General features: G+C 38.1%; 1 pseudogene; it reads right to left on the bottom strand.

Moving 5' to 3' along the window:
• Window positions 1-15,920: 15,920 nt before the first annotated feature.
• On the bottom strand, window positions 15,921-23,056 carry LOC132508717 (centrosomal protein of 78 kDa-like; annotated as a pseudogene).
• Between the last annotated feature and the right edge of the window lie 2,431 nt (window positions 23,057-25,487).

Below are 25,487 nucleotides of genomic sequence, written 5' to 3'. Positions count from 1 at the left end.
TTAGTTGGCAAGTCCAAAGCTTCAGTTGCATCAGCGCTGATTGCATTGTTAATCAAACCTCTACCAGCAGAAGTAAGTGACAATCCCTGACAAAATACAGAGGGCTGCTCACGAAAAAAACTTTTTTGGAACTATGTGAGCATATTCATAATGTCCAATTCTTTGAGCAGTCAAGTCAAAACTGTCATAGTCTAAGCACTATTTTCCTTAACTTTGGAAGCTATCAAAAACAAAAAAGGGATGGTCCCAGATCCTGCACCTTCCACATAAAGTGCCTGTCAACACCTTAGGATGTCTTTTTCACTCCTATCCTCTTGACTCTTTCTCAGAATGCCTTTTGGCTGTTGGTGTGGGAAAGTTGGGCAGGTTGAAATAACTGCCCTCAGGTAATCCCTCCAAAACCAAGAACTAGACTCAATTATTCAATTGAATTGGGAGCCCCAGTACCTATCAGTCATCTAGGAGCCCATTCGACTTGCACCTCTTAGCAGATATCAGTACAACTTGCAGGGCCCCAACAATTGCAACCAATGCTTTGGGCTTCTGGAACTGTGCTTTATATCTGAAATCAACCCTAGTAATTTTTTTTTTTCTCTTAAACCCATGATGACATGCACTTTAGGGCTGGTCACAAGAGATTTGCAAATGTTGAAGGAAACGCTACTAGTAGATCATATAGCCCTCAGATGACTAGGACAGTTTCTCCAAAATGAGCCAAACTTGGTTTTAGTGTATATCTAAAACCTGATATATTCACCCTGAGAATCCACAGACAGTATTGCCTCCATGAAGTTTTCATTTTTCCATTTGCATTTCTGTTTTTATCCAGGAAAAAATTTAAGGTCATTGTCCAGATTGGTAGAACTGGGTACTTAGCTGTAGGAAAAAAATATTTTTTTCTCAATAGACCTTTTCTCAATACAGTCTATTTTACACTGTGACATAAAACTTCATTAGACATTGAAAAATTATTGTAAGAACAAGAAAGAAAATAATTTTTCAATTATGGTTGAATATTTACTATATTTGATAACAATATAAATTCTTTTTGCAAATAATTAAATCAAAATTACATATACATAGGGCTTCCCTGGTGGCGCAGTGGTTGAGAGTCTGCCTGCCGATGCAGGGGACACGGGTTCATGTCCCGGTCCGGGAAGATCCCACATGCTGCGGAGTGGCTGGGCCCGTGAGCCATGGCTGCTGGGCCTGCGTGTCCGGAGCCTGTGCTCCTCAACGGGAGAGGCCACAACAGTGAGAGGACCGCGTACCACCAAAAAAACAAAAAAACAAAAACAAAAAACACACATACACAAAAAAAACAAACAGAAATTACATATACATAAACATATTTGTTATTCAGAGGGGTGTTCACACTAATTTTTAATTCCTCAGTACTGACAAATGTGTGAACATTAAGTTTGATTAAGGGAAAAAGTTGATTTCTTTGTTGTTTATGATTGACCTGTTTTTGTTATGAATGGAAATCAACATACTCTATGAGTATCCAAGCTTAAAAGCACGTCTCCCATTGGATAGAAACATAGACATCGTGATATGCAACTCTATTCAGTGTCACTTATTTTCCCATCAGCTCTCTCTACTAAAAAGTTTATGAATATGTTTACAAAAAAATATCAAAACTCACCATAAAATGCATTATTTAAGGCAGTAGCATTTTAATTCATTACTTGCTATGGAAAATAAAAATAAATAATAAAAGCCTATTTTTTCATTTTTTAAAAGTTTTTCTGATCAAATTAAAACAGTATTGTACTTTTAATTATTTTTCACTGTTTACATAACTAATTAACTCTCTGAGGTAGAGGGCAACACACCTGCAAATTCTTCACTATGTTAAGGTGAGATAATCAATTTCCTATCCCAAAAGACAAAACTAATAGAGTACAGAGGATTATCACTAAATACTAACAGTTGCTTTTGTAAGACTGGAGCTTTTCTGGAGAATCCTGCAATAATGGAGTAGGTAGGAAACAATTTTATATATTTCTATCTTTGAATTCTGTGAAAGTTGCATAGGTATTTTTTAAACTACAGATGAAACAAGGATTAATTTTGCTTTGATTCAAGTAATTGTTACTAAACATAAATGCATTTGAAGCAAAACATGGAATGGTTATGAAGAAAATATTTCCCTTTGTTCTGAATGTCATTCGAGATTTAATCCTTAATAAATTTAACTCTAATTCTTACACATGTGAGAATTTTAGGAGTTTACCTGCTATAAACCATTTAATGCAAGTATTAACTTCATACTTACTACCTCTAAATATTATTATCAAAAGCTAATAGACTTTTATACCCTACTTCTTTTAATAGAATTGACAACAGCCCTATGTATTATTTTCTCTTCATAAGCTCAAACAATGTTGCAATGTTCTGCAAAGAATGATTAAATATAAACAATTTCTAAATTTAATTAATGCTATAGATCAATTTCATAAGAAAATACATATGCAATTTTATTCTTCTCTAAGGGTTTTATCTTAAAATCTATTAATACAATGTAACTCATTAATATTTCAAATCCTCCTTAGTTTTAATTCTAGGCATGATACTTGCAGGCATATTATATGTCTTTGCCTGGAATGTAAACAAAAGAATCAGTAATCTTAATATTAAAATTATTTCTTTGCTTAGTTAGCTAATTAGTTAGATATCTTAGCAAAATTCAACACAATTGAGCAAACATTTCTTTTGTAATATTCTCTTTTCTTAATCTTCATCAGATTACTAGTTTCTTTTCTCAGTTTCCTTTCATAGCTGTTTAACCTGATATGTCATTACTGGAATTCCTTGTCTGTCTTAGGCTCTCTTGTTTTCTCCTGTTCACTCTATCTCTAAGTGAATTACTTTATTTACAAGTTTTTAAAAGCATCTGGTATTATCTCTTAAATTATAGTTTTTAATCTATAAAAATCCAGATCCGTATGTTCAACTATATTCTTAATAACTCCAGTTGTAGACATATTTCTTAGCCCCTTTTAAATTAATATGTTCAGAACTGAATGCCTGATTCCTTTACATCCTACTGCTTTCCCATCCCCACTCTGTACCCAGCTCTCCACCAATTTAGTGAAGCAATTTAGTCTACCTGTGTTTGCCATTTCAATAACTTTTATTTCATCTAAAAGGTTGATTCTTCCTAAAAGCTAGGGGTTATCTTTGACATAATGTTATTGGTCCATTTCCTACCTACTTTGGTCTTTAAAATAGCATCAATTTGTAGATATCTAACATCTAAAATACATATATTCACTGTTCTCCATAACACCTGCCATCATTCTAGTGCAACCACCATCATCGTGCATTACTTCAAGTCTCTAATATGTCTCTCCTCTTCCACTCCTTAGGTCCAAAACCCACTTCCAATTTATTCTCCATACAGTAGAGTGGTTTTTAAATAAGCATAATACTCCAACCTTTCTATGATTCAAATAATTCAATCATTCTCCATAGTAATTAGGCTAATTCACAAGCCTACATGTTTGTTCCCTGCTTGTGTGCCACTTTCTATTCATGCTTTACTCACTACTCTTGTCTTTCTTGCTGTCACTTTCCACTTATGTACCAGTTCTACTTACTGTGGATTTTTTTCTAGTTTCTTGTACACAATGTAGTCATTAAACCAAAGAAAATATTCTTCCCATTCCAAGGAATGATCTTCCCCTGCTCTTTAATTGACTACTTCTTATAGCATTTTGTTTTTCAAATAGACCTAATCTGACTCTCAAATCCCAAATAAGTATTGCCGTTATACTCACTTAAATTTATATTTAGTTTTTCTCTATATTAATTAATCTTTTAAACTACGTATCTATCCATAATTCTCTCTCTCTCTTTCTCCATCCATCCACTTAGGTACCTTTGATCTATCTGTAGTCATTTATTTAGATTTTTATTAAATTTATGTATCGTTACAGGGTGTTTATTACATATCATTTGCTTTGTTTATCATTGTGTTCCTAGAGTCTTCCAGTGTTAATAAATAGTATATATCAAGTATTGAATGGGTAAAAAAATTGAGTAAAATATTATGAATGAACAAATGGGCAAATTTGTTATTTATACATATATGAATTGCTTAATTTCCTAATTTTTACACATGTACATTTACTAATTATGTTTATTAAGTTTTCAAAAATTGAGTCAAAAGCAAAAATTAAATACACTCACATCAACTTTATAGTTGATGCCAAGATGACTGCAAAGATTATTAAAGTTCAAAATAAAATAAAAATTACACATAAAAGCATAACATTATCTTAACTAACAAATGTTAGGTTTACTTTAAATTTAACCAAACTTTAGGCTCAATTTAAATTTAAATTACTGTAACATTGTAGTCTCATGTACTGCTAATAAAAACTACAGTATTCCGCCAACTTTGCATTATTTCCTGACAAATTATTATTATCTAATTGAAATAATTGGAAAATTTCAAACTGTCTTTGGGACTGAAACTTTCAGCTTTTGTCTTCACATAACTATTGGGTACACATTTGGCCATATAACAGAATAAGAGGAAACATACACAAATGAATGTTTTTGCACAATAATCTAGAGTTTTAAAATATTTTAACACTTGTCATGCTTTTGTATTTAACAAAATTTGTTGTAGAACTAAATGATTACATATACTTTAGTCACTGAAAATAACAATGATCCTACACTTTTAGGGTAAGATGCTATTATACTATCATAGCATAGGTTTATCCATATTTTAAGAAATGTTTACTGATTTAATCATCATTGACAACAAATAACTTCTAAGTACCCACTAACCTATTCAACAGTGTTTTCAGTGTTAAGTCAGCAGGAGACTTTGAAGATGTTTTTGCCTTTCTCCTTGGAGCAGCCACTTCTGCAAAAGTTGATAGCAGAAAAGTATCAAATATGCTTTATAATACATCAAGAATGTAAACAGGACCACTCAAGCACTCTGTTTATGACATAGATCCCTAAAAAAAAAAGAAAAAAGAAACTCATATTGTAACATTTATAATAAAGTATGATTTACCTTTGCAATGATTTTATCATACTTTTCTTAATATAAATATTTACATTAATTCAAATTCAACAAAGAACTGATGAAAACCTCCTTAGCTTGGTACCATAGTTCATGAAATTATATAATGTGATCTCTGGCTTCAAGAAGTTTAAAACAAGAAATGAGCCACTGAGTTACATAGAGGTACCAGCATACCTTGGAGCTATTGAGGGTTTGGTTACAGACCACCACAATAAAGTGAATACTACAATAGAGTGAGTCACATAAGGTTTTTTGATTTCCCAAGACATACACAAGTTATATCTACTATCCTGCAGTCTATTACGTTGCAATAGCGTTATGTCTAAAAAACAATGTACATGTCTCAGTTAAATAATACTTTGTTGCTAAAAAATGCTAACCATCATCTGAGCCTTCAGTGAGTCATAATCTTTTTGTTGATGTAGGGTCTTACCGCCTAGGTGATGGCTGTTGTTGTTTAGTGTAGCCTGCTTCATTCATTTTCTAAGCTAGATCTTCTGGATAACTTGCTGCAGCTTCTACACCAGCACATGCTCTTTCACCCTGCACTTCTGTTACAAAGATGGCTTCTTTCCTTAAACTTCATGAACCATACTCTGCTAGCTTCAAACTTTTCTTCTTCAGCTTCCTCACCACTCTCAGCCTTCATAGAACTAAAAAGAGTTACAGTCTTGTTCTGGATCAGGCTTTGGCTTAAGGGAATATTGTGGCTGGTTTGATCTCCTAACCAGACCACTAAAACTTTCTTCATGTCAGCAAAAAGGCTGTTTTGCTATCTTACATTCATGTGTTCACCGGAGTAGTACTTTTAGTTCCCCTCAAGACTTTTCCTTTGCATTCACAAATTGGCTGTTTGGCATAAGAGACCTAGATTTAAACCTATCTCAGCTTTCAATATGCCTTCCTTACTAAGTTTAATCTTCTAACTTTTTATTTAAAGTGAGAGACTTGCAAGTCTTTCTTTCACTTGAACCTTAGAGGCCATTGTAGGGTTATTAATTGGCCTAATTTCAATATTGTTGTGCCTCAGGGAATGAGGAAGCCTGATGAGAGAGAGAGAAAGAGGGGGTGGCACTGAGGAATAACTTGTGGGTAGAGCAGTCAAAACACAGAGCATTTATCAATTAAGTTTGCTGTCTTATATAGGCATGGTTTGTGGAACCTCAATATATTAAAATGGTAGCATTAAAGGTCAATGATTATAGATCACCATAACAAATATAACAATAGAGAAAAAGCTTGAAATATTGTGAAAATGTGACACAGACAAGAAGTGAGCAAATACTGCTGGAAACACTGTGCAGGTAGACTTGCTAGAAGCAAGGTTGCCGTAAACCATCAATTAGTGAAAAATGCAATATATGTGAAGTGCAATAAAGTGAAATGCAATAAAATGAGGTCTGCCTGTGCAGTATATTTATATTGACTGCTCTCAGAGAGATTTTGACAGACAAAAAAAAAGAGAGGGAAGGGAAACAAAAAGTATAATTGCCCTCAGGTCCTAGCAAATTTAGAAGTTAGTCTTTGAGCTGAATCTTAATAATGAGTGTTGGATAAGTAAAAATGGTAAATTAGCTATCTTCAGAAATATAGACAAAAGTTGGAAAAAGTAAGTGACAAGTGGTCTAATCTAGTTTTAATTTGAAAATCTAGAAATTCTTAGTAAAGAATAAAAATGAAAAATAATTAAAGCCTGATCTTAAATGTGTATTTTATATTATAGGTTTTGAGCTTTATTTTGGAGGAAATGAGAAGCTATTGAGTGCTTGTAAAACAGGAATGTTATAATCAGATCTGTGTTTTAAAGAGGTAACTTTATCCAAACATGACTACTACATAAGAAAATAGGTTCATTCCCATACAAATTCACTGGCCTTACGATTATCCATCATTCAGAAGCAACTGACACTAAAAAAATGGCCAGAAAAAATTAATTTAAGGAAACCAAGCAACCAAGTTGCTGTCCCACATGATAGACTATATTTCTTAAACAAAAGGTCTCTATATGTGGACATCTCTTCCATAGACAGAATGTATAGAAACCAAGGAAAGGAGATGGGAGTAGCTCATTACACTATTAAAACTATCAACTGACTAAAAGAAATTTGCTTTTGTCCCTACAGTCTTGATCAGCTGGGAAGTCCTAGTGACCAAAGGATGAATGCTTCTCTGAAAGAAGTAAGTCACAGTTCTGATAAAATAGAAGCTGAGACTGTCATTTTGGGGTCCTCATCCATTGAGTCTACAGCAGAGGAGAAGGCTGTGTATCAACTGCACTTAGAAAAAACTGGCTCACTGCTTCACAATAGAGACAGTGAAGTTTCTTTTTCTAACCATTATGACTCACTGTGGTACTTTTTAATTCTTCCTGAATGAGAGTCCCAATAAGATCAACTCAATAAAGATAAGGTCCCGAAAAACCCAGATGATATGGAGTGAAGATTTGGGTTTCTCCACTAAGTGAAAGATCCTGTCCAGCTGAAGTTAAAGAGAACACGGAAGGGGAAGAAGGTGGATATTATTATAATATTAGGCCTCATGACTAAACATAAAGAGAAGACTAAGGCAATATGCTTTATCCAAAAACATTATTTCATTTTACCAACCCCCTCTCACTGTCTCATATAAAGAACCCTGGAAAGCTAATATTTTAAGTTTCAGGTGGGTAGTAACAGTATGATTATACAATAGAGGATTAAAAACTGTTTGGGGAACACAATATTTCACTTAAGCAAAGAAAAGAAGGAGATACTGATGGTAAAAAGTGTTGAAGATGAGAGATATCATTCACTTGTCTATCCAGATCCACTCCCCATCCTGCTATATATTGCTCAGTGCCCCAGGATAGGAGCTGGTTCAGTGTACCTAATTTAGCTCTATAGCCTCCTTGCTTCCAATTGGTTTCAGGCAACATATTACACTGGAAGTCTAGCAGGAGACCAGAGGGAGAGATGAATGGGAGGTTGCATTATGATCTTCTCCAGTTTCCTTTCACTTTGTACCAGCAGAGCCCCTCAGCTGAAGGCCACAGCTACTGCCAGATGACCTTTCACAGCTTCCTCTCTTTTTAGGTTTCATCAACCACACCCTCTCCTTGCCATTTTTTACCAAGACTGTTGCCCCAGAATCATACCTCTGCCCCTCCCTTGAAGAGAAACCATTTACTCTTAGCTGTGCTTCAGGAAGCTTGCAAGGAGATAAAAGCAAGAACTGATTGAAACCAAGAAGGCCTAAGATAACAGAATATTTGACTTCCAGTAGACTTTGAGCTCATTGTAATTCATTAGCATGCTAAATGACACCCACCAGCGCCAGGACAGTTGATAATTGCCATGGCAACAACTGGAAAAGCCCATAAAAGGACTAAAAGGAGAGTTGCATCAGTTCCAGGTCCAAACCACACCCCTGTTCTCACATAACTCACGAATATTCCTCCTACGCTTTCCAAATCCCTCTCTTTTACCTCAACCCTACTATATATTTAGTGTCTCCAACTCAACTTGGGTTGAGAAGTTGATTTCCTTTGTGAACTAGTTTCCCCTTCTCTATTTTTGGTCATGGCGTAAAGCTTGTGCTGTTCCAGTCTCAGCATACATTTTGTTATCGGCTGTGAGAATCTGATAGGAAAAAGAACCTCCCTGGCTGAGACAAGGGGGCTTGTCCCAGGTTAGGACCCTGGAGAGGGTCCAGTACACCAGTTCAGTAACACTTTAAGGCCTTGCAATGGTAACACATTTTTCTCCAATCTACATGTCCCCACACTGCTACAGTTTTTTGTGATTTTCCTATACTTGTTGCAAACTTTGTATGCTGTGTGAGTTTGTCTAAGGCATTACTCTTGCTGGATTTTGGTTTGTTTCTCTAGAAAATGATAAAATTGATCATTGTGATCTCTAAATTGGCATATAGGCTGATGAGATATTGCTTTGTCTATTATTGTGTTGCCAGCAGTTAATTAAGGGGTTGATAATCCGTAGGACCTCAATATACATCAAATGGATTTTTTAAAAAAGTCATACAATTCTATAGCATCCTTCTTTAGTAATTCAATGTGTGATAGATGCATCTGTGAGTTTTATACTATAATACGCTTATCAATAGAAAAAGTGTAGTTCATTTTCATAGACAAATTATTTTTACCATAATGCTGCTGAGTTAAAACTGATAAGTTTTAACACAAATTTTATAGACAAATTTTTCATGATTTGTCAGTATTTAAAAGTGGAAACCATTGTTATTAACTTGTTGAAGGTCTATATTGAGTTATTCATTGTATTTGTGCTTTCATTTTTGCTTTCAAGTTATACTATATTGATATACCAGACCTTATTGACCTTATTTCATCAGACTATTTAAAGAAAATCTTTAAAGCAAAAACAAAATAGAAGTAGATGTAATAACCTGTAGAATCAATAAACATTATTTTTAAATAAAGCCTATCTAATAACAGAATATTTACCTGTAAATATATGTAATATATATCATATATATTACTTATAATTTATATAAATATATGTATTATTTATATTTGGGTTGTCAAACTCAATCGATTAATTACTTTATTAGCATGTGAGTCAACTAAGTATATTTATAAAGAGAAACAGAGAGACAAAGACATGCCAATACATGCTGAAAGAATATTTTAATATATATATTTGTTTTTCCTTTAGTTTAAGGTGAGATTTTTGTGGAACAGTAAGCCCTACAATCACAATTTCCCTTTTTTAATCTTAGATTTATTTCAACATTATTTCTTACAAGTTTAGAGTTTAATTAAAAAATAATTATTAGTGTATATTATTATAATATTTTATATATTTATAAATATTCTAAATTTAAATACATATAAAGTATTCAATTTTAATGCAGTGTCTATAATTTCTCATAAATGAGTGTTTATATACACACACTCTGAGAAGTTTGTTCTTTTTCATCTGTGCCAAATTTCATGACATCCTTTAATATCTATAACTAAATATATTTTGTAGGATAGAAATGAATATATAGTCAAAAAATCCACCTGTTCCCTCTATGAAATACATGGAAGAAACAATCTACTTGAGTTCCTATTATCTAGGACTATCACAAACTTATAAATACTAATTTTTCACTTTTCCCTATTATTTCCCCAATGTGTAGTGTATGAAATGGCCTGATCTCACATGAGAAATAGAAAAATCTGGACTAATATAATAATGACATCTGGTGAAAATACAAATTATTTTATTATTAAGTAGGGATATAAAATATACATAAAATCATTTTATTATTTGATTTGAAAATAACTTTTCATATTTTGTATTTCTTTATCATCTCAAAGGGATTTACTTAAAAACAAATTCCAAGAATGACATTCTGGCAAGTGCAACTTTTAAAACTAATTTCCACAAGAGACTAGCAAGATCCTTCTCAGAAATATCTCTGAATAAAAGCAAATTGATGGATGCATACTTTCCATGCATCAAAATCAAATGAATTTGTCACCAAGAATTGGAGGAACACGGTTATAGTCATTTTTTTCTGTTTATATTATTCTATATTGGTAAATTTCCTTCTCTTTCTTGAATGTCAGTTTCTTAGCAAATTATATTTATAATTGGTTCTCTTGTTTCCTCATTATGCACGTTATATGAAAGTAGGGTTAGGCAGCCTTATTTTGCACTTTTAAATTTTCAGCCACTTCATTTCACTTTTAATTTCTGCTATATGGGCCATATTTTAAAGTTTGTACCTGTTTGCTAGTTGACTTAACACTACCCTTGCAGTATCAGCAGGATCTAGCATATAGTAGACCAATAATACATTTAATGCATGAATAAATGGCATAGTTATGTATAAAGCTAATTGTCAAATTATTTATATTACAAACCGACTTTTATCTCCCATGAAAAGTCTTGAAGTCTTAATCTCAACACTCTGATATTCTAGGAACATAAAATCATGCTATCATAAAAAAATTTATTATGCACCCCCAAGACCACTTTTAACATTTAGTTTCCCAGTATAGCTATTCTGAATTTCTTAAAAGTTTACATATTCTACTAGTTTTAATACATTCTCTTCTGAATGAGGGAGATATTTTTTTAAAAAATCAAAATAATTATATGGTGTTTTATGCATCAAATTAGCAATCTGCACCTTTTAACTTTGGAATTTAATTTTATTTTAAAATAACACTAGCAAGACATTACCTAATCAAGAAAAAAATTTAATTGTGATTATTATATTGATTCCAAATATGGAATGCAATATTAAGTTATTAATTTCAAACCCTTTTCCTATGTCCTATATGACTTATCCAAGTTTGGGTCTAATTTTGAAATCAATAGAAAATACATAAGGATGGAATTGAGTCATGAATAAAAATATTATTGGTGCACAGTAAATGTGGCCTTTCATTCTCTAAGGCTGAAAAATGAAAACAAAGATAACAGACAAAGTGATAATGGCTTTCTACTAGAATTAAACTTCATAGTGATCTAAATTCATAGGTTTAGAAATAGAACGCTCTTCAAAATAAAAGATATTATGAACAAAATATAAAAAACTTTGTAGAATTTTCATCTTCAAAAGCATGTTACACTTTCATAGAAAAACAATGAAGCTCTAAAAAAGACCTTTAACACATGTACAAATGAGCAAAATAGAATTCAGGTTTATGCTGATTGCAAAGCACAGCAGCATTACCACCGAGTGTGAAGAGCAGCCACAAAGTCTCCATTTCATAAATGCTTTCTTCAGTTGCTAATAAAAAAAGTATTTCTTACCCTATCACATCCACATGTACATCTTACAGTCACAGCTCTGCCTCTGGCACTTTGTGGTGTCAGAGGCTACCATCTGGAAGGTGGTTGTGTATAGTAAATGAGTTTTAACAGAACTAGTTGGGTTGGTTTCCTCCAGAGGAAAGAGCCCCTAACTGCAAAATTCTTAATACAGCATTGCATCTTGCAGGAGAGTCTGCCCTACCTATTTGCTATATACACACTTGCCACCAGCTGTTTTATGCACTCTTGGCTCCCCAGCTGAGGCAATTAAGGGAATAGGATTTGGCATTCTGTATAAATATGAGATAAGACTCTGGAGCTGTTTCCAGGTTGGCAGAGCATGGGGTAAAAACAAGGCTTTGCTCAGAGTAGAGTTTTTAATCTTATAGACAATGATCGAGGAATGAAAAAGGCAGATGCTAAGAGGATAATGTGGGGAAATATGGAATCCTGGCCATCAGCAAACTATTGTAAATTCAATTAAGTACAGAAAAGTAGCTGCATCCTGCAAAACAGGCATGAGATAAAATGCTAAGGTTTGGGTAAGTGTAGCAGATTGGGATATTTTGCTCTATATGATGCTTCTCCTATACACTGCATCTAGGTATACAGTAGCCATTATAGCTACATTCACTTCTGTTTCTATCATCTACTGTGCTGTTGAGTCCAAAGTCCTATATAGAAAATAGCACGGGGGACAGGGATTTTGTAAAAGATGAATGGGGTAAGAATGTGCTCTTTACTAGAACTATTGTTCTAGTAAATAGAACTATTGTTAAAGAAAAAATAACTTCCTAATTAAACAAAAGTTGTTTGGTGATATTTTAGCTTTAGCCAGTGAATATTCTCACCTTTATAACTTTTTTTTTTACATAGGCAATCTAAAAATAGATACAGGTACACTAAAATCTTAATCGTTATGTTAATTTGTGTTGGCACTATTGCTTTCATTCTTTGCTTTAAAATGTCCTATGGTCAATATGCTATTTTTAAATGAAAATTAAAAAAAAATTTTTTTCTTTCTTATGCATATAAAACCAGTGATTGAGACTATTTTAAGTAGGTATATAATTGTTTCTAGGGAAAAAAATCTGTGAATGCAGAGATGATTTTAAAAGCTATGTTTCCTACCTTAACTTCTAGCCCAGAAACTAGACTCATATCAATAATTATTTACTTGATGCTTCAACAAAACAAACATCTCAAAACTAAAAAAGGCAAAATAAAAATCTTGACTCTGCCATCACTTAAATTGCATGTCCCTCACTCTTTCAATTTTGTGAAAGGAAACACTAGCATCCAGTTGTCAAACCTAAACTAATTGTGTTCCCTTTGATACTTCTCCTTCCCAACTACACTCTCCACACTGATTACATCAGAAAATTCCACTTATGCTGCCTCTAAACATATATGGACTCTGCCTATGTTCTTGCATACACATTACTACCACCTTAACAAACGCCACTGTCAACTCTCACTGAGATTGCTGTAATAAGGGAAAGGAAGGAAGGAAGGAAGGAAGGGAGGAAGGAAGGAAAGCAACTACATTGGGAAGGGGGGAAAGATTGAAACTCCTTCCCCTAACTTATGAAAGCCTTAGGTGGTCTGGCCCTAGCCATATATCTCATTACTCTTCATCTTACCTACTGTGTTAAACTCACACTACAGTTTTAGTTTTTCAAATATGAAAAGCTCTTAACCACTTAAGAATATTTGAGATAGGTGTTCTGATTTCCTGGAATATTCTTCCTTCTCCTCTTTCTATGGTGAATTCCTTGACCTTCAAATTTCCTCTTAAATGTCATCCTTTTGCCCATCCAATCTAAGGAAATAAAAAAGTCACTATCACATTACTTACTTTAATTCCCTACACAACACTTAGCACTATCTCACATATGTCTCACACACACACAGAAAGTTTATCTGTATCACCCTATTAGCATAGAACCTCTTTAAGATCAGAGACTTTAACTGAATTGAGTACCAGAGCACTCTGGTCATTCAGAACAGTGACTGACAAATAATGTTCACTCCATAAATATTTGTTAAACAGGTGAATGGGCGGAAACGTTAGTTATTCTAACACCTTAAAATTTTATATAATTTTGATAACCAGACTAATGTCATTGTATTTCACTCTAAGTTTCAACTCAAGCTAGGCATATCTGGAATATGTTTTATCCAAGGGGAAAATTGAAAAGATGTACTCATTTTAACAAAATATTATACAATGTCTAACATATTTTATTGCATTCACCTAAAGTAAGGTAACCAAATTATATGCTCATACTGTAAATAGAGTGTATCAAAATATTTTAATATTTTCTTGAATATCCCTATTATTAGCTTCTTAAAACCTTCGTTGGTTTCAAAATCACTATTGCTTTACTAATTTTCTTTTTTTTTTGCGGTACGCAGGCCTCTCACTGCTGTGGCCTCTCCCGTTGCGGAGCACAGGCTCCGGACGCGCAGGCTCAGCGGCCATGGCTCACGGGCCCAGCCGCTCCGCGGCATGTGGGATCTTCCCGGACCGGGGCACGAACACGTATCCCCTGCATCGGCAGGCGGACTCTCAATCACTGCGCCACCAGGGAAGCCCAAAAGTACCGTTTTCTAGGATACAAATAATAACAAATTCAAACAATGTGTGGATAGAGAATACATACTAAAAACCTATCATGAAAGTATCATGGTCAAGAACTCTCGCGGTAAAACGTCAGACAAAAACCAGAACAAATGATCATGACTTCTAGTATTTCTGGGGCTGAACAACCTACTCATTCAAACAAAAGGGATCATCACAAAAGCAAAGATATTAAAAACTATTACATGAAAGGAAACTATCATGAGTCATTTATTTAAGTGTTGAGTAGACCATCACATTAAAATAACTGGAGTCTTTCAACACCCCATGACATACAGAAATAGGAAGTCAGACATATGGATCTGACAGGATATGATACAACCCTTACAAACTGTCACTGCAGAAGAATGGACACACGGTGTCATTAACCAACTAGCCAAATGAATACAAACAGCCAGTAAAGCTCACCAGTAAATCAAATGAATACAAAATAAAACAAAATGTGGTTATTCTCCTATCAGATTAAGCCACGATCCTGTAAGAAAAGTCTTCAAAATGTCTATACCCTTTTGATGCAACAACTCTCTAAGAATTTAACCAAAAGAAATAGAGATATAGGTAAGGATATATATCAGAGTACTTTTTGTAACTGAAAAACTGGACATACCTTTTATACAAGATTGGATAAGCTATGTGTACTGTGGCATATTCATATAACAGAACACTGAACAGTCACAAAACATGATGCAGTAGATGCAAATTTACTGACTTGCTAAGATGGTCATACTAAATTAACTGAAAAAAGGTATAAAATTTGGAGTAATCCCACTTACATAAAAAAGGGAGAGGTACTCAGTTTTGTAGTCTTTCAGTTTTTTAAAAGTGCTACCAGCCAGTGTTTGTGAGAGGCAGGCTTCACATCCACTCTTGGGGTGGACTACAAATTGGCATAGCCTTTCTGGGTGGTGATTTGGCAATGTGTATCAAAAGTGTTAAAAATATGTCACACTTAGTCATTCCACTTGTAGTACCTTATTCTACACAAGTAAGCCCGATGGACACAGAGGTGTATATACAACGTATTCACATTGCTTGTGACAGGGAAAAGCAAACTGTCTAAATATAATTGCAAAGAATTGATTAAACTATGGGACATCAATATGATGGAATATTACGTGATACCTCATTAAGTGAAAAAAGCAGGAATATGAAATAGCAAGTATACTACAATTCTAGTTTAGTAATCCCTAAGTGTACAAATATATTTATATATAAAAAAAAGGACTGAAAATATATACACCAAAATGAACAGTGCTTATGTCTGGGTATTAAGCTTATAGGTAATTGTTCTCTTGTTACTGTGTATTTTCTGTAAAGAATACATGCAACTCTTAGAGAAAGTTTAAAAGCAACATAAAAGCTATCAGAAAAATGAGGCTTTGAAAAAAATCCTATCACAACAGTATCACGCCAAAAGCTAAGCATATATTATATCAAAAATTCAATATTTTCAATTTTAGAATTTACCCCCAAGCCATAAATCCTCACTAAGAGATTCTGCAAAAGCACGAACCCAGGTCACCAATGAGCTTGTTGCAGTTCAGAGGGATGTGCCTCCAACCAGGCATACAGTCAAGATCAGGTCTCCTGGAACGAAGCCTCTCAGCCCAGGTTTCTTCATGCCTTCTGATAGTCTGATACTTCAAAGATTTAATGGGACAACATTAAGATGCTTCAATAAGGAAACAGGGTGTGCCTACTGAGTATGGCTTATTATGTCAGAGATTTACACACACACGTATCAAGCATATGTGCCAGGAGAATCAAGCTGAGAAATTAAACAGTCAGTTCTGCTTTACGAGTCCAGTGACCCACATTCTAGTCAGTCAGTGATTAGATTCCAGCCACTGAATGACCTGTTTTTGAACAGTTATGTAAAGTTGGACAACTCAATTACAGTCTAAGAATTATTTTCCTTATCTTCTAAGTAGGGAATTGGTTCTAAATTCTATCATTGCTGAGGCTCTAAATTTCATCATTCTGTCAGGGATGGTTTCCAAACACCTGACTGGGCAACCCATAAGAAAACTTTTTAATATGCATCTTCGTTTTTAACAAATTATATACACAAAGTTCTATACGTTTAACTTACGTACATTATAAACTACACAGATAGTTTTTCATGATACAAAGCTAAATAGGTTCTAAAATTTTGTTGCCCTAACTCCTAAGGCATTATTTTATTTTATTTATTTTGAAAAAATATTTATTTATTTGTTTGTTTGTTTGTTTGGCTGTGCCGGGCCTTTAGCTGCGGCCTGCCGGATCTTTCACTTATTGCATGTGGTATCTAGTTCCTTGAGCAGGGATCGAACCGACGGCCCCAGCATTGGGAGCGCAGAGCGTTAACTGCTGGACAGTCAGGGAATTCCCAGGCATTATTTTAAAAACTATATTCACTGGCTTCCCTGGTGGCGCAGTGGTTGGGAGTCCGCCTGCCGATGCAGGGGACGCGGGTTCGTGCCCCGGTCCGGGAAGATCCTCCATGCCGCGGAGTGGCTGGGCCCGTGAGCCACGGCCACTGAGCCTGCGCGTCCGGAGCCTGTGCTCTGCAGCGGGAAAGGCCACAACAGTGAGAGGCCCGCGTAACGCAAAAAAACAAAACAAAACAAAAATATATTCACAACATGGATCTCACATCCTACCTAGGGTATGCACACAAACTTCAGAGGCCTGGACTATGCACAGCCAGTTTGATGTGCCTTGGGAAAATAATGGTTTGACATTTAACCACAAGTCTTGTCTTAAAGACATTCAATTCTTTTTATTCATAAAATAAATTCTGGTACCAGGGAATACTGACTTTAAATGAGAAGAGTCTTGTTACATTCTTGAAAAAATAAACGACTCAAAGTGCCTTTGACACTCTAAAAGGAAAATCATTAGTGTCATTTTCCTATTAACAATAGCTTATAAGAGCTCCAAGCAGAAATAACAGCAATCACTTACACAGTGCTTAGTATGTGCCAAGCACTATTTATACAAATGAGTTCATTTAAACCCAAATGAGGCATAGAGGTTAAGTGATTTGTCCATGATCACTAGCTATGAAAAGGGAGAAAGGGAGTTTGAACCTAGGCCATTTGGCTTCGGCACCCAAGTTCTTGACTGTTTTCTCCCCCAGGGGTCAGTGGACTTGCCCTGTAGAGGCTCAAAGAATTCTTCAATTTTTAAAATCTAAATTTAAACATTTCCAGCTTTGTGGGCTATACAGTTTCTGTTGCAACTACTCAACCCCACTGGTGTAGGCTGAAAGTAGCCAGAGCTACTACGTCAACAATGGGTGCGACTAGGCTCCAAAAAAACTTTCTTTACAAAATCAGGCGGCAGGCTGGATCTGGCCCACCAGCCATAGTTTACCCATCCCTGATCTGCACCAGCAAACTACTAAAAAGGCTTCATGTCAAATTACTAAATAATTTAGGCCTAAGTACAGTAATTAGAATCACTGTAAACTTGTTAAGGCATTAGTTGAAAAACTGTATTTACAAGTTGCTGATGTAGTAATTTTTATTAGTTTATAAACTACAGCAGCTAATAGACACTTGATTCATTTAAATCTTGAAGACTATAATGGCATAGTTTCTGCACAGCATCACAATCAGTGTTTTCAGTAACTAAAAATACATAAAAGTATTATTATGTATTATATATTAAATCTCTTATTTCTAAAATTAACTGGACTATCTTTACTAAATGGTAGAATCCCAAACTGAAAACTGGTCATATTCTTTCAACAAAATGAAAGATGCACTCACAGGTATCAAAAGACAAAAATTAACTGCCATCTGTGTCAACGTATTAATGTGCTTCAATCACATATGTTTCCATGAAAGTTTAAACATAAAATCACCTTTAAGATCTTGGCCACGTAATCTGCTCCCTGCCATGTCAGATTACAGCCCGTGAAGTTTACTGTCTTAAGAGTGATAGAGTTCTTTATACCTTGACAAAAAACTACAAGGAAAAAAAAAAAAACCACACACACAATAAGATGAAGAGCCTATACATTTGTCAATCTTGACTTATTTGCTTTTCTTGAGTCAATTGGAGGTTTACAGCCACATTTTAAAAATCATTAACAACAATCTTCCCAAAAAGGTAATTGATGAACTGATGTGTTCCAAAACTTGTCAGTAACAAAGTCTCATTCCAGTTTACAGCAACACTTTAATTCTATTTAGGTACTAAAACTGAATACACTGAATACTGCAAACTTTATTGCCAACCACTCAGTAAAGTACGACATACTTTTGAGACAAAGGAAAAAGAAAAACCTAAAAAGCATAAGACTCTTCCGATTTTCAGTTCCAATGATACATGTCAATCTTGATGATCAATCAGCGATGTAAATGTCAACTATAAACCCAGTATTTTATTAGCTGCTATGCAGTATACTAGAGCAATAGAAGAGAGAGAACCTCAAACCCTCTGTTCCCTCAAACTGAAAGGCAGGCTTCCTGACCCCTCCAGACCACTACTGGACATAGGGCACGCACGCTAACGTTTCAGGACCCCAATGAAGAGTCACCTGTTTTGTGATTACTTCCATGACACACCCTCACCACCAATAAATTTGCTGCTCCTACGGGACATTACATGTATTTCCTATTTGAACACATACCACAGTGCATTATAATTATGACTGCAGGTAGACGTTCTAACAATTTAAAGAGAATGATGACTTTTTTGCTCTTTACGTCTTGCTATTTCCCTTCCCATACTATTTCTTGAAGAGAAACCATAAAAATATAAACACACACAAAAAACAGAAAATATAGAAAACGCGTGGTTTGTGGCTTAACACAAACTTAAGTAAGATTAATTCTGACAGTATCCAGCATGACAAACTTCCATGGTACAAATGAGAATGGACCAAGGTTTGAGCAGGTACAGGAGACAATCCACGCATGAACACCACCAAGAAAAGGTAGACGGGAAAAGGTAGACAGACATGGTGTGTAGGAAATCACGAGACCAGTCCGATGGGAAGAGACTTAAACAAGACTGAAACTCACTTTCTAAACCTCCATCTCCAGCTGGACAATTCACAAGACACAGGAGCACCAAAGTGGCCAAATATTCAATCCCTTTAATGGGGAGGAACAGTTTAAAATTTTATTGGTTTAGTTTGCCCCAAAAGCAACTATCAAAGGTTGGCAGGACACAATGAAGGCTTACCTTTGTTAACATAGTTAAGTCTCTCTCTCTCAGAGCTAGCCCACTTAGCTCCAGGTTCCTTAGTGCACCCGACGCACTTACACAGCATTTATGAGCTCTACACAACTGGAAGGTCACATCTTTATTTCTTATCGCAGGAACACGACCTCTGTAAACTTCATTTCTGTCACAACCTAAAGCAAAATTGTTATAAAATGAGTGATTTAAACCATACATTTTATCATCATTAAAAAGCACCTAAGTAAAAAGAAAAAAAGCATCTGCTCTGTGCTAAGGAGTAGAAATGACTCCTGCCCTTAAAGCCTTCATTCAGGAGGAAGATGGATAAACTCAAATTTTCAATCACATGAGATAAATAAACATAACCTTTATGCACAGAGGTGCCTATGGAGGCAAAAAGTTATATCTAAGTGACGGCTTCATGATAACCCTGAAGTAGAATCTAGAAAGATGAGGCTATGCAGAGTTGGAGTAGGAGGTGCATTAACGGCAGAGGGAACATCTGTGAAAAGACACTCAAGCTTGACTCCTGCCGGGCATTGTAAATACTGCAGGTGGCGATGACTAAAGGCCAGGGGTCCAAGTGTGAGGAGAGACACAAAGGAAAATAGAGATGCTGGCCGAAGCAAGCCTGGGAGAGACCGTGGCTTGAATCCCACAGGTGATGAGGCCTGGGACTACCACTGGCTGAGTAAGGGTGCCTCCGCTGATTAGAAAAAGGCGACCCGCTGCTGAAGGACCAATTAGATAAAGGGAGTGATCACAAAAAGCTCCCCTTCCTCAGGGCCAAAGAGCCCCAAGACGGGGCTTCCCTGGTGGCACAGCGGTTGAGAGTCCGCCTGCCGATGCAGGGGACACAGGTTCGTGCCCCGGTCCAGGAAGATCCCACATGCCGCGGAGCGGCTAGGCCCGTGAACCATGGCCGCTGAGCCTGCGCGTCCGGTGATGCTTGGCCCAGCACAGTTCAGACTACACGCCTCTGGGCAGGGCAAACGCTGGGGGGCTAGTATGCACTAACTCTGTGTGGGCAAGTCATTAGCAGCATTATTTGAAGCATAGCGTTTTATGTTACAAGATTACTCAACCCGAGTAGGCAGATGAACTTAGAGGAGCTGAGCCCAGGAGCCGCAAAACCACCCAGGAGGTTCTGCCATAGTCCGGGCAAAATGTAATATGGATGAAGAAGCAAATTTGAGAGGAGGCCAAAATCTACAAGCTAGCCCCACTGGATGCAAGACATAAAGGAAGTTCAGTGAAGGAACTCTGAAGAGAATGGGCTCAACAATAAATTTTTCTTATATTCAATGTAAAATATGTGGCAAAATTAAGTACAGTGGCCTTTAAGGTCCCTTCCAGCTCTAATTTCTTTTGATTTCTAACTTATTACTCTGCTTAAGTAAAGTCCCTTCAGAGGTACAGAACGGTTCTTACACCTGAATGGGATGCAAAGAATAATCTGACTTCTGTTCACCAGGGGATGAATTGAACTGTCCTTGCAGGAGAGATAACAGATGGTGTGAACCCCAGATCCTAGAAAAGGGCCAGGCACACGATAAGTATTCAGCTTTTCAAAAACAAATGAACAATCATTTCCTTTCCTAGATCTTCACACCCTTCCTCTGCTGGCTACTTTCTCTCAGCTTATAAACATCCTCAAATATGCCCACTTAAAAATCTCTCAGACCTATGATCCTTTGGATATTCTTGTGGATAACCTAAGTCTCTCCCATGCCTTCAAACACCTGTCCTTCCAAAAAGCCCAGATCCGTATCTTGGGCCCTGACCTGGCCCCTCTACCAGGCCCCTCTAAAGCACTGAAGATCAAGTAAGATCCTCTCGCCACCCACAATCCCTCTCTACTGTGCTCTGTTTATCTCACAAAAAGATGCAGCTGTAAACTGCATCACCCACGCTTGCTGCCCTCCTTTTCTAACTGGTCACCAGGCCTCACCCATTCTCTCTCAGATCTGCAAAATCCAGTCCCACCTTTTATAACTTAAGTGGGACCCTTTGATTACAATTCACGCTCCACCCAATCAACTGCCTTCCACATGGAGGTCCCAGTGAGCCTCTAAACCAGAATTCCATTTCACTGTTCTTTGGTGTTTCCCACAGCCTTCATGATAAACATCCAAACTTATGACATGATAAACAAGGCCCCTTTCTGTGGGGTCCCACTAGCTTTCCAGTATCAACTCTCATTGCTTTCCCAAACCCTGAGTTCCAGTCCTGTACCTGAGTTTTGTCATATTTTTTTTATATTTCTCAAACTTTGACACACACTGCTCCCTCCTGCCACCCCAGGAGCTTCTACATATCCTTAGAAAGGATGGCACCTCCTCCAAGGAGCCTACCCTGAACTTTCCCTTCCAAGATTCTGTGCTCTGCAAAGGGGAAAGATGGCGGGGAGGGATACATTAGGAGTTTGGGATTAACATATACACACGACAATATATAAAAGAGATAATCAACAAGGACCTACTGCATAGCACAGGGAACTCTACTCTGTATCCTGTAACAAACTGTATGGGAAAAGAATCTGAAAAGGAATGGATATATGTATAACTGAATCACTTTGCTGTACATCTGAAACTAACACAATATTGTAAATCGACTATGCTCCAATATAAAATAAAAATTAAATTAAAGAAAAAAGAGATTCTGTGCTCTGTAGCACCAGAACTCACTTCTTCCAGAGCACTGACTACTGTGCTTGTGTTTCCTTGCCACCCAGTAGAAGGGGAGCTTACCTAGGACAGAAGCATCATCTCCAGCAGCCCTTGGCTCTGACAACTCATTCAAGTGCCAGGATATGTTACACACATAACCTGCTTAATTAATTCTAAGAACCCACAGAAAGAGTGGTTTTTAATGTCATTTTACAAGTGTAGGGGGTTGTAGTGCAAAAGAAACCTGCCCAGGCCACAGAGAGCATAAGCCCTGGAATTCAAACCCTAAGCTGCCTTCACACTGGTGCTCTTTCCACTATAGGATACTATTGAAAAAAAATGTTTTTTCCTGAGCCCTGTTTGAATGGAAAGGAAATGAAGCTGGGATATATCAATTCCCTAACCGCTTTGGTCTGTACCAGGCAAAGTCATTCAACACACCAGGTAACATCTATGCAACCAATAAGGACGCTCCAAACTGTGCTACATGTTCTACATTGTAGAGTCTACAAGCATTAACAGAGTGAGACCTTGTAACCTCCACAGAGAGTGGGTCCTGTTAAGCCCATGCTACAGATGAGAACACTGAGACCTAGAAGGCTTAAAGCACTCGGCTGGGGTCACCGAGCTGGCAGGGGTCCTAAGCCGCACGCCCCGTCTAGTGCACGCACAACCGGGCACTGGGCACCGGTTCTAGTGCCCACCCTCCACCATCTAAAACCCCGCTTCTCAGCGCCCACATGAGGGCCCCTGGAAGAGGGAACTACAAACCTGTCTCGCCAAGCCGCGGCTGGAAGAAACTCTGGATACAGATCACATGCAGAGGGTGCTCAAGAGCGGCGTCCAGTCCACCCCACGGAGGCGGTCGGCCTAGAAGTCCAGCAGGACCTCCCGCAGGGAAGCGCGAACGGCGGGCAGAGGCAGCGAGTCCTGCAGCGCACACAGGTCCTCACAGCGCCAGAAGTCGTCTACGCTGTCGCGGCGCAGCTTCACCGAGTGATCATGGCCGAAGCGTGGCCTCGGGGACGCTGGCTGCGGACACGATGCCCACAGCCGCCTGGCGGTCCCTGCTCGCCTCCTGGTCCCTCGGGCACCCACCGCCCGGCGGCTGCGGCGCCGCAGCGTGAGCAGGACCCGCGTCGCAGGTGGAAGACGCAGGGCCACGGGCCCCAACTACGCCGGTCCCTCCATGCCGCGCTCCCGCGACCCCGCAACGCCGGCTCTTGGCGCCGGCCTCAACGCCCGCGAGACGCGGCACTGAGGTTTCAACTTCTGGGCGGGCTTGTGGGGGTGGGGCTCGAGGACGTCAGTGCACGCCCCGTGCGTCAGCACGCAGCCCAAGGGTCCTCCCACGGGGATTCGGTCTGAGGAGCAGTGACGGGAGCTTCGAGACTAGGGCGGCGCGAAAAGTAGGAGGTGTGGAGAATTTGGGGTTTCGAAAACGCGTTTGCTGACTGATCCAAACAAAAGTGAGACATGATTGTATCAGCGCATTTTATGATTTTTTTTTTTTTTTTTTTTTTTTTTTTTTTTTTGCAGTACACGAGCCTCTCACTGTTATGGCCTCTCCCGTTGCGCAGCACAGGCTCCGGACGTGCAGGCTCAGCGGCCATGGCTCACCGGTCCAGCCGCTCCGCGGCATGTGGGATCTTCCCGGACCGGAGCACGAACCCGTGTCCCCTGCATCGGCAGGCGGACTCTCAACCACTGCGCCAGCTGGGAAGCCCCCCTCAGCGCCTTTTAAAAGTAAACTCCCGCTAAGTGTCTGTGCTCGCGCCGCCCAGGAGAGAGCGTGCACTCCGTGAGGGACACAGGAGAGGCTGAGTGAACGTCTGCCTGTGGTCCGTTACCTATTGCACGGGTGTGTGAATTTCTGCGGAGAGCTCTTAATTTCTGTAGTTTCTGCTGACTTGACACTTGACTGACTGACGTGTTCCGTGCATTCGGGACATGATCGTGGCTACTAATAATCACTTTGTTTTGTACTGACAACCCCACAGAGAATTTACTACTGAATGTCTACTTTACAGAGGAGAAACTGAGGCGTAGGAAGTGAAGTGACTGAGTGAGAGGAAGGACTCAGACAACTGGTGTCAGTAAATTAACCCTGCAAGGAGGCCGTTAGACCGCGGTGGCTCTAGTGATGCGGCTGCCTATGTAAACCAACCAAAGTCTAAGCCTGTCAACGCCTCAGGGTGACGAAAACCGCTGAGGACAACCAGTCACAAACCACCAACTAGGCGTTAAAGCCATGGCAAATCAGTCATTTCCTTGCTTTGCTTCTGCCCTTTTAAAAGAAACATCTCTGCAGCTCCTGTGGCTGGAGTGCTCCTCACCTCTTCCGCTTTGTGGTGCCTGAATCGAATCTATTTTTGCTCACATAAAGTGTTAAAATTTTAAATATGCCTCAGTTTGTCTTCTAAGATTGGCCGTAGAAGTTGGATTTGTGTCCAGTTTCTAGAACAATGGTCGTCCTCTGGTCAGGCCTTAGGCGTTACGTGTACAACGTTCCTCTTCTACCACCACCTTCTTGATGCCTCCACCCACTACCAGCTCCCACGCATCAGGCCCCCTAGATGTGGTCAGCAATGGCTTTTACATACAGCGTGCTCACCTTATAACATCGCAGACACTCCTCCGTCCTCCAGCCAGCGTGTGAAGTGAAACATTGCCATTCCTGTTGAAGAGTCTCTGGTGTGACCACTTTCCCAAACACAGCCACTCCCCAGCTGACCCTGGACTGTTTTTTTCATTCGTGTCTGTTTTTCTTCTGATGATTTTCTAGTAATTTATACAAATATGTGAATCTGGATAAACTAATATATTTTACTCTGAATTTTAGGTTGCATCCTTTGCTCTCCAGCAATCATTGGAGTGCTGTTTTCAATATGTCCACGCAGGGATTCAAAATAACAAAAATGCTTTTGAAAAATAATGTCGTAGGTTGACAGAGTGGTTTGTAAATTATAGCATACTCTTATGCTCTTAATTCTTCTTCACAACCCTGCTTATCATGGCTGGAATTGCTGCTACACCTGTGGGGTCAGCTGGGGGCTGGCTGTAGCCAGGCCGGGGGCCTGACTGGGCCACATGCCTCTTATGCCCCAGCTAGTAACTGGGGCTTGTGCTCATGGGGGTAGCAGGGCTCTGAGAGGGAGAGTAGAAGCATCGTG

The sequence above is a fragment of the Lagenorhynchus albirostris genome, chromosome 18 (genome assembly GCF_949774975.1).
Source record: "Lagenorhynchus albirostris chromosome 18, mLagAlb1.1, whole genome shotgun sequence".
Lineage (NCBI taxonomy): Eukaryota > Metazoa > Chordata > Mammalia > Artiodactyla > Delphinidae > Lagenorhynchus > Lagenorhynchus albirostris.
Note: the sequence above shows the minus strand (reverse complement) of the source record. Positions and strands in the feature narration are given on the sequence as shown.